The following is a 13,714-nucleotide window of genomic DNA, read 5'->3' as shown; positions in this document are numbered from 1 at the left end:
TTGACTGTGTTTCCTCTAATGAACATGTTAGTAAAATCGTCTCTGCTGCGGTACACAAGTTAATTAAGAGACCAACATCTGGCTGGTTGCTTAAAAGGTAGCTGCTCTGTCTCAGGTGTATTTTGACTCAAATTCCCTTGCATCTATTAGGAGTCTGTTCTCAGCAGAAAAACAGCATTGGTTGTTTATTTGAAAGCTTACAATGACTTATGTTGATTTTCCTGACAAGTTGTTCGAATAATGACTGTTCTCGCTCAGTAGCAAAGACAGAAGTTATGTTTTCCTGTTACTTAACCACAAGATCTGTTAGGGAGGAGGTCAGATGGATAGTTGAGTACAAAGTATGTGAATTCAACACCACACTGCAGTTTGTGTTGTGATGTGAGACTTCATCAAACATTAATCAGAGGCAGAAGATCAGAAAATACTTTTGAGAGTAATTTTTGGAGCAGTCACATGCATCATTTTTATTGTCGTTTTGGTTTGAGGACTTCTTTATAAAGTTATGGATGGACCTTTGTGTAATCCACAATACAGCTCAACTGAGGAAGTGCTGCATAGATAAGATTTGATCTGGAAGGAAAGCTACACTGACATGAAATATATAAAAAAGACAGATGCAACTGGACAGGAGGTGAAAGACAATCCTGTTCGAGGATAAAAGCCTCCCATGCTTGACAGATTAAGGAAAACAAAAGCAGCTTTTCAGTTTACATGCTCCCAGTGTCCTGTCTCAGGAAATTGAAAAGTGCCTGAAATAGCAATGACTTGTTGAGACTACATTTTTATGGGATGAAATCGTTCTTTGTGAATAGCTAAATGATCAAACTTGACTGTATGTATGCACGGCGGAGAAAGGAATGAAGAAAGGCTGTGTCATATTGCAAGGCATATTGCTTCTATCGTTCAGTTTTTTTTGTAAATCAAACCCAGTTCCCCTTGGGCTTTGGGGACAATGCTCTGCCAAATAGTTTCTTGAATGAAACTGATCACAGAAATGTGTTATCTTTCGTAATAAAAAAATGCCCACATTGTCAACATTTGTGTGTTACAATGATGTTGACTAAACAGAACTAACTATAACAATACCTTAAAATCTATCACTGATCTCTTGATAGACAAAGTGGAGATGTGTGACTTTATCAAGTGCATCTTAAGTAATTTCTCCTCACTCAAGATAAGCACATTCTTGTATAGTTAGTTCGGGCAACTTAATGACTTAAACACTATATAAAGAAAAGATACATTTACAATTAGCACAAGCATACATTTTCAGGCTGTGTGTGGTGCCATGTTTAGGTTAACACAAAAGACAAGAGGCAAGGGGAAAAGGAAGTACTTTATTTCAAAGTAACCTCACTTTATCAATAGAAAATGGCCCAGATTAGCTATATACTGTAGCTATTTGGAAACATATTACATGATGATGAAGCAATTAACTGATTAATAGATTGGTCGAAAGATTTAGATAAATGATTAATTATTTGAGTCATTTATGCCAAAACTGTCTAACAGTTGCTAGTTTAAGCTTCTGCAAGATGAATTTGCTAGATGCCTTTGTTTGATGTGATATTAAACTAACAACTTTGTTAGTTAGTAATATCACATGAAACTAAACATTGAGTTTTGGACTGCTGGCCAGACAAAACCAGACATTAGAAGACATCACCTGGGGCTGGGATCAACATTTTTCCCCGTTTCCTGAAATTTTATAGACTAAACAATTAATCAGTTGAGAAAATGATCATAAGATTCACCCATAATGACAACAGTCATTAGTTGATGCCCTGCTGGTATAATTAACATTAAGCAATAATTGTCAAATAATCATCTGGGCATTGAACATAGGCATTATATTAACGAATAACTAAATACAAAACGGTCCACTTATAGTATGATAACAATGACAAACTGCTGGCAAGTCACATATGACTTGGTAAAAGCTTAATGATCTCTGACTGACAAGTCCTACATGAAATTGCTGACAGCTCCCAACTGTAGCTGAGCAGACATCGGCTTCACAAACTGACAGGAAATTCAACTTCACAGTGTTGAATTCCCAGGATGCTCACATGTTCCTTAATACACAGCTATCTTGTTCCTTCTGAAGATCATCAAATGTTTCAGACTTTGATTGTGATCATTTGCCTTTGAACTGTGATGGACTGTAACAAATGAAGGATGCCCTGATGGTTGCTTTAGCATATGCAGCAAGAGATGACCTGGTTTAAACAGCAGGTATTAATTCTGCTTGATATAGATAACAACTAGACTTTTTTCCAAATAAACATCCAAATATTTTGTCTTTATCCCCCAAATCTCCAGTAACAAGGCTGGGAAAATCCGATCAAACACCTAATACTATGCTTGTTTGTTATTGATGAGAAAGTGTTAGGTGTCATGAAATTAAATCTTTTCAACAATGAAAAAACCTTGTGACGTTGTAAAATGCACTTGAAGTCAAACTCACTGCTAATCTCTGTCCTGGTCCCCATTGCAGAATGAACAACATTTACAACATGTCAAAACTGCTGCAGCAGTGAGCATAGGGATGGGTGAATGGAGTAGTTTTTCTTCTCCTGCTGTCCTCTGGCGTAAAAATCACAAGCAGTCATCACAGCAATAAAAGCGAGTGCTCGTGAGCCACCCTTGGGGAGCTATTGGAGCAGAACCCCGGCATATGCGCGAGATGCAGGTGTTGTAGCCCTAACTAAACTCCTGACATTTTCACTGCTCTCTTCCACGGGTGAAGTAAGATAGAGGCTTGACACTCTCTGTAAAGGCTGAGCTTATGGCTGAAGCTGTGAGGCATGTTAGCTCCTGTGGAGCTGAGATGGTGTGTGTGTGTGCTTCTGTGTGTGCATATGTACTGTGGGTGTACATATGATTATGATACTATGAAGGCATCAGGGTGAATTCAAAGCAACACCTGACAGGGAAAAAAATAACTTGCATCTTTATACCACAACTATTTAGTATGTGAGAAGAGTTACAATAAATCTCTTCTTCATTCTGCTAGAATGTAAGCGTGTGCTACAATTATGTACTAACACTCATGAACAAAATATCTATGCAAAATGACGTCTAAATGATAACTTTTGTTCTGTGTATGCTTAATAATGGGGTACCTTGAATATGAATATATGTTGCCCTGAATGGAGGACTGCAATGATATCAATACTGACCTCTAATCCATTCACAAAGAAACGGCCAACACGCTGGACATCCTGCCGACACTCACCACCAAGTCTTTCCACAACTGGTTCTTCTGGTACTTTCTGCCTGCAGTTTCCTCAGCACCTATACACGACAGAGGAGAAAGTGGATTTCAATTATTGTGGCTTAAAGTTATCTATAAGAAAGGTACATAAAACATGCATACATATCAGTTATTTTGAAAAACATCCTCTATACTTAGACCATTAATATTGCATATTTGTCTAAATATGAAAATATACAAACGTACACGAACATGCATGAAGATATTGTTGTTCACTGGTTTTGTTCATGCCGTTTAAATTTGTTTATCTTTTCCATTTGTGAAAGATGTGCATCTGTAAATCAAGTATCCACTATCATTTTACATTTGATTTGATTTAAAGTGATGAGATTACCGAAGTCTTATCATTTGTCATTAAGGAATGAAAATATCCAGCTAGCAGCCCCTAGAACAGTGATTCCCTTGTTTTGCTTGTGATCCTTAATTTGAAACCATATCTACCTATGCCTCCTCCTCACAAGTTGCATGTCCATGAGTTGGGAGCTGTTGAGTTGAGGAGTCATTTTCTCTTCTCAGATTGTTTTATTTGAATACATTTTTGTCTAAAGAGGTAAAACTATACTGTAGTTCACAAGGAACAGAAGATAATAGTTCTGCTACAAATAAACATTTGTAGCAGAATTTTGTGTTGTATTATTTTCTACCCGACCTTGCAACCCCTAGATTCCCCTTGTTACTCCATCCATCAATTTCAAATGCCAGGTTGAGTCACAGCAGGGTGGATAATGGCAGGTTTGGTCCAGGTTTATCCCAGCATGCAGTTGGGGAAAGTTTGAAACAGTGGACAGGTTGCTGGTCCATCATACCTTAAATATTCACATGGCTGACATGTTTTATTAGTTACAGTTGCTGATCAGTTGAAAATCATGCAGAATGATACATTTCTCAGTACTGTGCCCATCTTGGTCTAAACAGGCTGCACATTCTTCACATGAAATCATTTAACAGGCTAAATGTTTCTGGAGGTAAATTATGATCGATTGTTCCTGCGTGCTAAGCAGCTTTTCAATAAAAAATTTTCAGAGGGAAACAAAATTATTAATGGTTGTAATTATTTTTCAATGTGGCAAATTATAACCTTAAATCAATCTCTGACACTGATGCTCTATAAATTAAGACGAGGAAACAAATACATATTTGTAGTTGCAGCCATGATGAATTTATCGGCTTTCTGACAGCAGGGTCATTAATGTACAATTAATCCATCAGTGCAAATATGCAGAGATTGACATGGATACTTTACTCTGCAATTAATCTCACCAATGTATTCCTATCCCTGCTGAAAAAGGCTATTAAACTAATGAAGGTGCTAAATCGCCACATCAAATAAAGTGCATTGATCTTTTTATGAATTGTTCTCATTGACAAAGCATTTAAAAGAGATATTATAGAAATTAAACTAGCTGGGCTCCTTCTGTCATTGCATGGCCCACTGCAGTTTTGCAATGCTTAAAAAGACAATAGACAGAGAGAGCCAAGAATAAGACAAGGTGAAACAGACAAAACAACAGGAACATCTTATAATACAGCCATCCATCGTCAACCGCTTATCCTGCATACAGGGTCGCGGGGGGCTGGAGCCAATCCCAGCTGGCGAAAAACGGGGTACACCCTGGACAGGTCACCAGTCCATTGCAGGGCCACACATTGACAAATAACCATTCACACTCACATTCACACCCAAGGACAATTTTAGAGACACCAATTAACCTAGCCTGCACGTCTTTGGATGGTGGGAGGAAGCCGGAGCACCTGGAGAGAACCCACGCGGAGGACATGCAAACTCCACACAGAAAGGCCGGGGCAACCAGGGTTTGAACCCACGACCTTCTTGCTGTGAGGAGACAGTGCTAACCACTGCATCACCGCGCCGCCTCTTATATTACAATACAATCCAATTAAGAATAAGTCAAAGCCTCATTAGTTAATCCCAAATCAATATCTGAAACTTAATGTTGTTCTTCAGGGTATTCTGCCTCAACTACAGGTTGAAGACAAATGTGAAAAACGTAACAGTGCTAATGGCAAAACTCGTTCCAGCCTTTTTGTCCATTATCAGATTTAGTGTACCCCAATATGTTATATAATATTCTAATGAATTATTTCTAACATTACGTTGTGATAACAAAAAGGGGAAGTGTGTGTGTTTGTTAGTAACCTGACTTCTTCCAAATGATGACACATGTTGTGCCCAGCCAGAGTGAAAAGGAAGTAGAAATGTCAGCAGTCTTTATCAATATTCCCTGGCTACTGTATGGGCATACTGATGCTTTTTTGAGGCAGGTGTGCTGCAGGCAGATGGTGAGAAGTAGAAAATGAGAGTAAACGTCAGCCTAGAGAAGCTCATTCTTCCTGGAGCTTATCCTGCACCACTCCTGCCATCTAGGCACAATTTCATCTAGATATCGCCTCTTTCTGAATATAGAACTTGCTTAAACTCAGTTGGAGACACTGCACAGGCACGCACTTGTACAGAAGCCAAAATCAGACGGTCAAGAATAACATACCTACCTATACAGTTATGTGTAGACATACAAAATAACACGCATCTGTGTAAATCCAGAAAGGACCATCACACAAGCAGTGTGACTGAGTGTGTAGAAATGCCATCAGGGTTATCGATCAGAAATCAGTTACAGGTGCTCCGATCAGTATTTTTTAAGCAGTATCGGCTGATACCGATCACCACGTTATACAGTATACTGTATATTTATTTAATTAGTCCTAAAAAAAAAATCTATTAAGTATTAAAATTAACAGATGATAAATTATCATGAAATGACAACTGTTTATTTTATTGCCAGGAAACATAGGCAACAAATTCCACTCCCTCTGTCTTAGACTTAAATCATAGCAGCCTTTGCCTGGTTAGGGGGAACATCTTATATTACTCCTGTGGAATAAACTACAAACAGCATCTTTATAAATTTACTTCAGCTATAAAAACTGCAACAAAAAAGACTGAAGCCAAAATATTTAGGAGATAAAGGAGCTCAGGCATCCTGAGTCGATGATAAACTCTGAAGTAGCTGCTTTTTGTTCTGGAAAGCTAAGGCAGGTTCTGTGGGCTTTAGGAGGGAGAGAGAGGAGCAGAGAGAAGGAGAGGGGGCTACAGAAAGGATTCAAAACTGTCATCAATGACATTTGAAAATAAATAAAAGTACAATGTTAATCCCATATTAAACTGTTAGTATATTGTTAATATTACTTATAGTTACTATATTCATTATAATTTCATATGGTTTACAGGCTATAGGCCTTATATTATTTTAGTGGGTTGTTTTTATTCATTAAATCCTTGTCCAAGAAGCACAGTCTACATCTTTTACATAGGCCTACTGCCACTGGCTTTACCAGAGAGAGAAGCAAACACTTTAAATTCGGCCCGCAGGTTTTTATTTGATTTTATAAAGGTTAAAGATACGGGAGATTTATAGGGATACATTTAAACGGGAGCATAGCAGGTGAGAACGGAAAAATACGGAAGAATCCCAGGGAAAACGAGAGGGTTGACATGAGAGGAGTGGGGTAATGTGAGGCTACATCCACACTAATACCGTTTTTTAAACAGTTTAATAACGAATACGATCTTCTCCGTCCACAGCAGCGTTTTAGCTGCGTATCAGAGTTGAACTCTGACCATATTAAAACCACTGAAAACGCACATATAGTGACCGTTCAGGTACACTGGGCATGTGCGAGCCGATGTAAACACGAAGCAGATTGACTACTCCGCAGCTGCAGAACATTTGGCGAAAGAAGAAAGTAATACAGACGAAGAATACACAGTATATTGTAATAAAAGTACCGAAACTAAAACTCTGTCAGTAGCATCGTGTTTTGCTTTGCATGACTGATGAGACCGAATCAGAAAGCCAAATGTGAGTCTGTCTGTGTCATCGTTTTAAGTTATTTTAAAGGCAGTGTAGGTTAGTTTGAGAAACTAGCCAGAAACTGGATTTTGAAAGTATCCAACAGAGAAACTCCCACCCCCTCCCTTCTGGCCTGCTTCCAAAGCCACGCCCCCAAAACACGTGAACGCGCGTTGCCGACACCGCAGGAGGACGAGGACAGTGTGACGAGCTGCGCGCCGCGGCTCACATCAGGGGTAAGAAAACATCTAACTTTATCATTGTGAAAATAAACAACTAACCCGGCTGTTAGTGCTCACTATCAAGCTAACATGTTATTATTGGATAGGTTTAAAAAGACCGAGTTTTAATCAGTAACGAGCTGGCTAGCTAACTGTTAGCATCAGGTAGCTGTGCCAACAGCTGCGGTAACATTTTACATTTCAACAAAGCTAAAAACAGGCTGATACACATTTTCTCGTTTCCATCAGTTACACTACACGTATTTCGTGTTAGATGCATAACATGTACGTTGTTTTGCATGCTAGAGCTTCCATGGTGACAGCATTATTGTCTCTGATGAGGACTGCACCCCAGAGCCAAGCACAAACCGGGACAGGCCCGGGATCGAGGCGAAACAGTGGAGGGGGGCTGCCGGGGTCCGACGACGAAGAGGCAGGACGGGGTGCAAGCCAAGGAGCACATCTTCTAGGACCTGCGTCGAGCTTCACGCTCCAACAACAGCATATAAACAGGTATAGCTATACATATATATTTTAATATTACTCTATTATCTCCCAGTGTACTTGTCTAAAAAGTTTCTCTGGTGTTTCCCCCTAAGCCCTTTGACTGTAAAAAATAAAGTGCTTTATAAATGTAATCATCACTATTGTTATTACTTTTTTTTTTTTTATTATTATCGTTTACTGATTACAACAACTAACTACAGCTCTGCTTCAGCCATCGGCTCATCTGTGTCATGTACATTGACCTGGTGTGTAATGTAGACACAGAAGTCCTGTTAGAGAACAACCTGCCCCTGTTCAATAAAAATATCTGATCATGTTGATGAATGTTCGGTCCTATTACACAGATCTTTCCAATTTGGGGTTCTAACAACTATATATTCCTTTACAGACCAGAATCTGAGGACTGTGGACACCATCCAGACTACAGTGTTTCCATGCACCACACAAGGCTGACCTTCCAGACCCAGGACAGAGTAACAGACAGTTCAGTCAGGCAGCATACAGACAGTTTGTAGTGTGGCAGTGTGGTGCACTTCTGGAAGAAATGCAACGGTTATCCTGATCCACCAGGACAATACAGAGGTTTAATCCTAGCAGGGTGTAAGATGTAATGTCACCAACTGCTACACAAATAATTCCCTCCACTGTGTGAATGAATACCTGTACATTGTTTTCTTTTTATGCCCAGGAGGGTAGAGAAAATACAAAGACATTTTTCCCTGTTCTGGATATTATTTTCATTCTTTTTAAAATAAAACATTGAAAATGATAAATGCCTTTTCTTTACACTTGCAGCATAAACAATCAAGCAACTACACTTATGTCTTATGTCTGAAATAATGACATCCAAATGTGGTATAACACTTGTTTATTGTTATTATATACTACTAAAACTACAACCTATATCACAAATAGATCATTTTTAAAACATCAATAAAAAGTATATACAGGAAGAGACCAGGTGTGTCCAGATGTATCGACTGATTATGAAGACAGTTCAGACTTTACTCGTAGAATCGTATCGCTGCTGTGGAGATGATTAAATATATCACAGTCACCTCACTGACATGATTACCACATTTCAAAACCAACCATATTACTTTTTGGTTTTATATTTTGCTGTATCTAGCAACGCAGTTGGGGCAGGGACACCTGACTGAACCCCATGTTGACAGGGATCATCAGGTCTCCTGGTTCTGCTTCTAGGCATCTCCTCAGTAGTAGGCAACCAGAGGAGGAGGAGGACGATGGCACTGCGGTTTGCGATGTAACTGTAGTCTTTATCCACCTTCAATGAGTACAAACTCCACTTCCTGGACTTTTTGTTGTACACCTTGCTGTACCTGATAATACAGAAAGGAGGATCAGCTTAGTGAAAAGTTTCTAACACCTGACATTGTTCTGTTATAGAATAATTAGTAAACTATTTCCACATAAAATGCAATCAGTAACAATAAATTAGCACCATCTATCTGTATTCCTCATACTGTTTAATATATTTTGACTCATCACTTATAAATGTATTGAGTAAAATGCACAAGAGTACTCATAATGCAACATACTGAATTATGTCATCAGCTTTTCTCCTGGCTGGTCTGTGGACACGGTGGTTGTAATCCTGGCCAGCCAGCGTGGTCTGATCAGTGTACTGGTGAGAAGCACAGGGTGTTGGAAGACTGCAGGTGACCTGAGGGCGCAGTAGAAATAAAACATACAGGATTTTTTACTTCTGGTAAAATAAGTGATGGCATAACACCAATTACAGTAAAAGGTTTTCACCCAGTAGGTTTAGCTATGAACAATGTCGAACTATATTATAGGTAGCTTATATACCAGAAACACAGATACTTGGGGACCTTTAGCCATCATTGTTTATGTACACTAATGTTGAAATGTCTTTCTCGTAACTACAAACACACAGCTACATCATTTGTAAAAGAGTAATAGTCAAACAACGCCTGCAGACACAAGATAATTACACAAACAGATTAGACACAAGGTGTAAAGATAGGTGTAAACATAGTATAATAAACCTAGATGGTGAATAACTAAACCAGCGCAGTCTACACCTACATTGTCTTACCTAATATCTAGCTCACCTACAGCTAGATATAATTCACTCTACTCTGGCTCCTACACCAGCCTGCACTCGTAGCAACAGTTAGCTCTATGCTAAGTAGATAGCTACATTTGCTAGCGATGAAAGTAACAAATTACCATCAAAATGATAAAAGCCAGATTACCTGTCCAGCAGAAATAAAGCCACCACGGTGTAACTTTTCAGCCCCTTGGTGTTCCTCAGTTGTCAGTCACTGTCGTTGAAAAGCCACGCAGATACTACCTCTGGTCTGACCGATTCGCTCGTCAGGTCTGAGCGAGCTGACCGGATGTGCGCACGGGGGCAGCTCCTGTAGCAGCAGGGCTGGTAGCCATGGCAGCGAGGGAGCGTGACAGTCACCCAGCCAATCATTGCATTCGGTCCAAATGAAACGAGTGGCTGTGTTTACTGCAGCCCTGAGAGGACTACAGACAGACAATTTTTATACTCTCTTTTTCAGAGCACCTAACTTTTTAATATGCATTGGTGTATAAAGACAGTTTCAACAAATATGACAAAAAGTGTTTCAGAAGCAACTTGCCTACCCTGCCTTTAAGTCCACTGTTTTTGTCCACTGGGTCAGCAGCGTTTTCAAAAAAAACAAAAACAAAAAAAAACAAACAAAAAAAAACAACACCTTCTGATTCGCCGTTTTAATGTGGACGGGAGGCGGAAACATAGCAAAAGGTCTCCATTTCATAACAAAAACGGAGAGACAGAGAGCCAGTCAGCTGATTGAGTGGCGCCTCTCTTCAGGAATAAGGAAACTTACACTGAAGGATCAGTCTCTCGCTGCCTGATGCGCTGAGTGTCTAGTAGGGCTGGACCGAATATTCGGCCGTTAGGTACACATTCGATTTTCAATTATGACATTCGATAATCCGCCGACAGCAGTGAACTTAACGCTCTAGTTCACATCAAAGGGAAAACTAAATGAAGCCCTCAGCTGTGTGGGAGCACTTCAAACTGAGTGATCACAGCAGTAGTGTGGCAGTTATGGCGTTTATTAATTTTACAATTGCTTAATTTCATTACAGATCAAAACAGTCAAATTTCCCACATTTTAAAATGAATCAGTGAACTGTAGGCTGGAAACAAATAAACAAAAACATAATTAACACATTTAAATAAGCCTAATTATATTAGGTCGATTGTAGAAGAAGAGCATTTTGTCGCTATAATTAAAATTAAAAGTTAATTTCGCATAATAACGTGTTAGATTTTGTTCTGCTACCGGAAATACCGCTCCTCCCATCTGCTCTCTGCCTGGACCCTTGCCGGGCAAAACTATTCCCAGATTCTGCTCTGGACCTGCTCGGATCAGACTCTCACTCTGGACTTTCAGATACGGTTCCCCCTGCTCTGTACAGCAGCCACCAACCCGGTTCGGCATGCATCGGTTTTCACTCTGCCTGCTCTTCCCCGTCTCACCGCGTAGTGAAACCACTTTAGCTGCTGCTGAAAATTTGTCTGGCGAGTATTGCATCATCTGATCGGCTTTTCTTATCGCCCTTTTTAGCGACCACCGATCAAACTAGTTAAAGCTGTTATCGGCCGATTATGATCGGTGACGAACAATCGGACCACCCTTAATAAGAGTGTCAATAAGTATAAAATAAAAATAAGTTTCCCCCTTAGGGTATTATTGTGTATGTATTGTGTGTATTTAATAAATGAGGTGACCATTTAGATATCATAACTACATTGACAATGAGATGTAATGCTTCAGGATCTGTCTGATTTAGTTCATCAGGGGATTTATTTCCAATTCTGCTAACCAGTGTCCTGGAGGAAACCCTGAATATAGAAAAATCTTTTAAAACAAAGTTTAAAATACTGAATCTGAAAATTTGGTCTGGTTTTATTAAAAAAAACAAAACAACAACAACAAAAAAAACTTTCCTTAAAAAAACGCTTATACAAAAATGGGTGTTGCCAAAAAATAAAAAAGCAAAAAGGAGTTGATGGACTATGTTTGAGGTGTTGTGATGAAAAGTATGCTATATAATACTTTACTTTATATATATTTTATCAGAAATGAGCACCTTGTGGCTGTAGTATAAACTATAGTTAATCACTACAGCAGAAAACAAAACAACATATTTGCTAATACAACAAAAGAAATTGCAATTACATGAGACTGGATGATGAAGAGCTTCCTTTTCAAGAGATTGTTATATCTGAATGTCTAAGAAGTTTAATTTCTAAAGTTGAAGTATGAGTTTTAGAAATAATCTCTTAAGGATGTGTAATCAAGGGTGGTGAAAGCCAAGAACTCCAGTTCCTCCTCAAGGTGGCTTAGCATGTGGCTCTCAAGGCTTAGCACTGCGCTGACACCATTTTCATAGCCTTTACATATTGTCTCATTTCATCGACCTTTTTTAAAGCAAGGAGTTGACACCTCGCATATGAATCATGAACGTCAACTTAATGGCTGTTTCCTGTGAATACATTTTGAACATTAGGCTGAGAACATTTCTTTTACAGCAGTTTGACTGAGAACAATATTAGGCCATTCATTATTTTAGTCGCTCCTCATTTGCTGCCATCCTGACACAAGCAGCCATCTATTAGGACGTGTAGTCTGAGTAAAAAGAGAGACAGAGACCCATCTGTTGGGTATTCATAATACATCCATTTTCTCTGGGGAACCAATGGCTGGCCAAACATTGAATGATGGCACCAATGGTGCCACCATGGTGCCAGTGGTCACTGACCATCTGATGCCCAGAGCAATATCCAAGAATTCTGAGTCTGCAAAGTGAAGAGCTCGTTTAATTGAGATTTCTGCTTGCAGCGCAGGAGTGAACTCATTAAATGTGATCACTTCTTATTAGATTTCACACACACACACACACACACACACACACACACACACACACACACTCAATACAACTGTCAGTTTTAAAGGCATCATTACAATTTGAGTTTAGGGTGGGAAATTAGCACAAGCCAACAGCCAAATACTGGACACAAGATTACTTGAGTTACTATGAATGAGTTATTATTCACTGTCTGGTGAATTTGAACATTTATCTGTTAGTGGCTGGATGATGTTCACATTTTAAAAAGTTAATTTCCCATTCCAAACTGTAGATTCTCCCCCCTCACACTTTAATTAGTCTAGTCTAAAATGTTACAAAATAGTGAATAAATAAAAATTTACAATTTCTCCAACCCAAGTGGAATGTCTTCACTTTGCTGGTTTTGTCCAACCAACAGTCCAACACCTAAAGATAATAAATTTACTGTTGTATGGCAAAGAATGAATTCTTTCAGAATCTATGACACATCATAATCAATTGTGTGGTCCACTTGTTTTGTGTGTGTGTGCACAGAGATATAAAAACATAACATAAAGCTACATTTATAAGATTTAATTTGTCATTGGAGACAAAACAGAAAACTCTTAAGTGCTAATTTATATTCATTCAATCATGTTTTATACCAAAGGTTAAAATATGCACTCTTGACATCTTATAAACTGCAATGAAAGAATACAATACTTCTACGTTAATACTGGTCTAATTAAATAAAATTTTTTTGCATAGAACAAAAATCAAAACAAAAGATCTGAAGAGCCCCAATGACTGCTTTACGAACATCTTATTGCAGCCAACGTAATTTAATTTTTAAACCAGAGTTCAATCAATGAGCACACTTTAGAAGACACAAACCTGGAGGCCCAAGCTAGTCACTAATGCTTGGGATATTCTCCCAAAGCATGGGCCCCATG

General features: G+C 38.9%; 1 protein-coding gene across 6 annotated transcripts in view; it reads right to left on the bottom strand.

The window, feature by feature from the left end:
- Positions 1-13,714, bottom strand: part of glceb (glucuronic acid epimerase b) — a 67,406-nt gene that overhangs the window by 27,113 nt on the left and 26,579 nt on the right. Inside the window, exons 1-2 of one of the 6 annotated variants that reach the window (XM_046032231.1) lie at positions 10,751-10,946; positions 3,242-3,300 (exon numbers count right to left, since the gene is read on the bottom strand). The gene's annotated coding sequence lies outside the window, so the exon portion shown is untranslated. The other 5 variants (XM_046032228.1, XM_046032229.1, XM_046032232.1 and 2 more) reach the window with 5 other exon arrangements.

This window comes from Micropterus dolomieu, linkage group LG20, assembly GCF_021292245.1.
Source record: "Micropterus dolomieu isolate WLL.071019.BEF.003 ecotype Adirondacks linkage group LG20, ASM2129224v1, whole genome shotgun sequence".
Taxonomy (NCBI): Eukaryota; Metazoa; Chordata; class Actinopteri; order Centrarchiformes; family Centrarchidae; genus Micropterus; species Micropterus dolomieu.
This window is presented reverse-complemented; position numbering and strand designations above follow the sequence as displayed.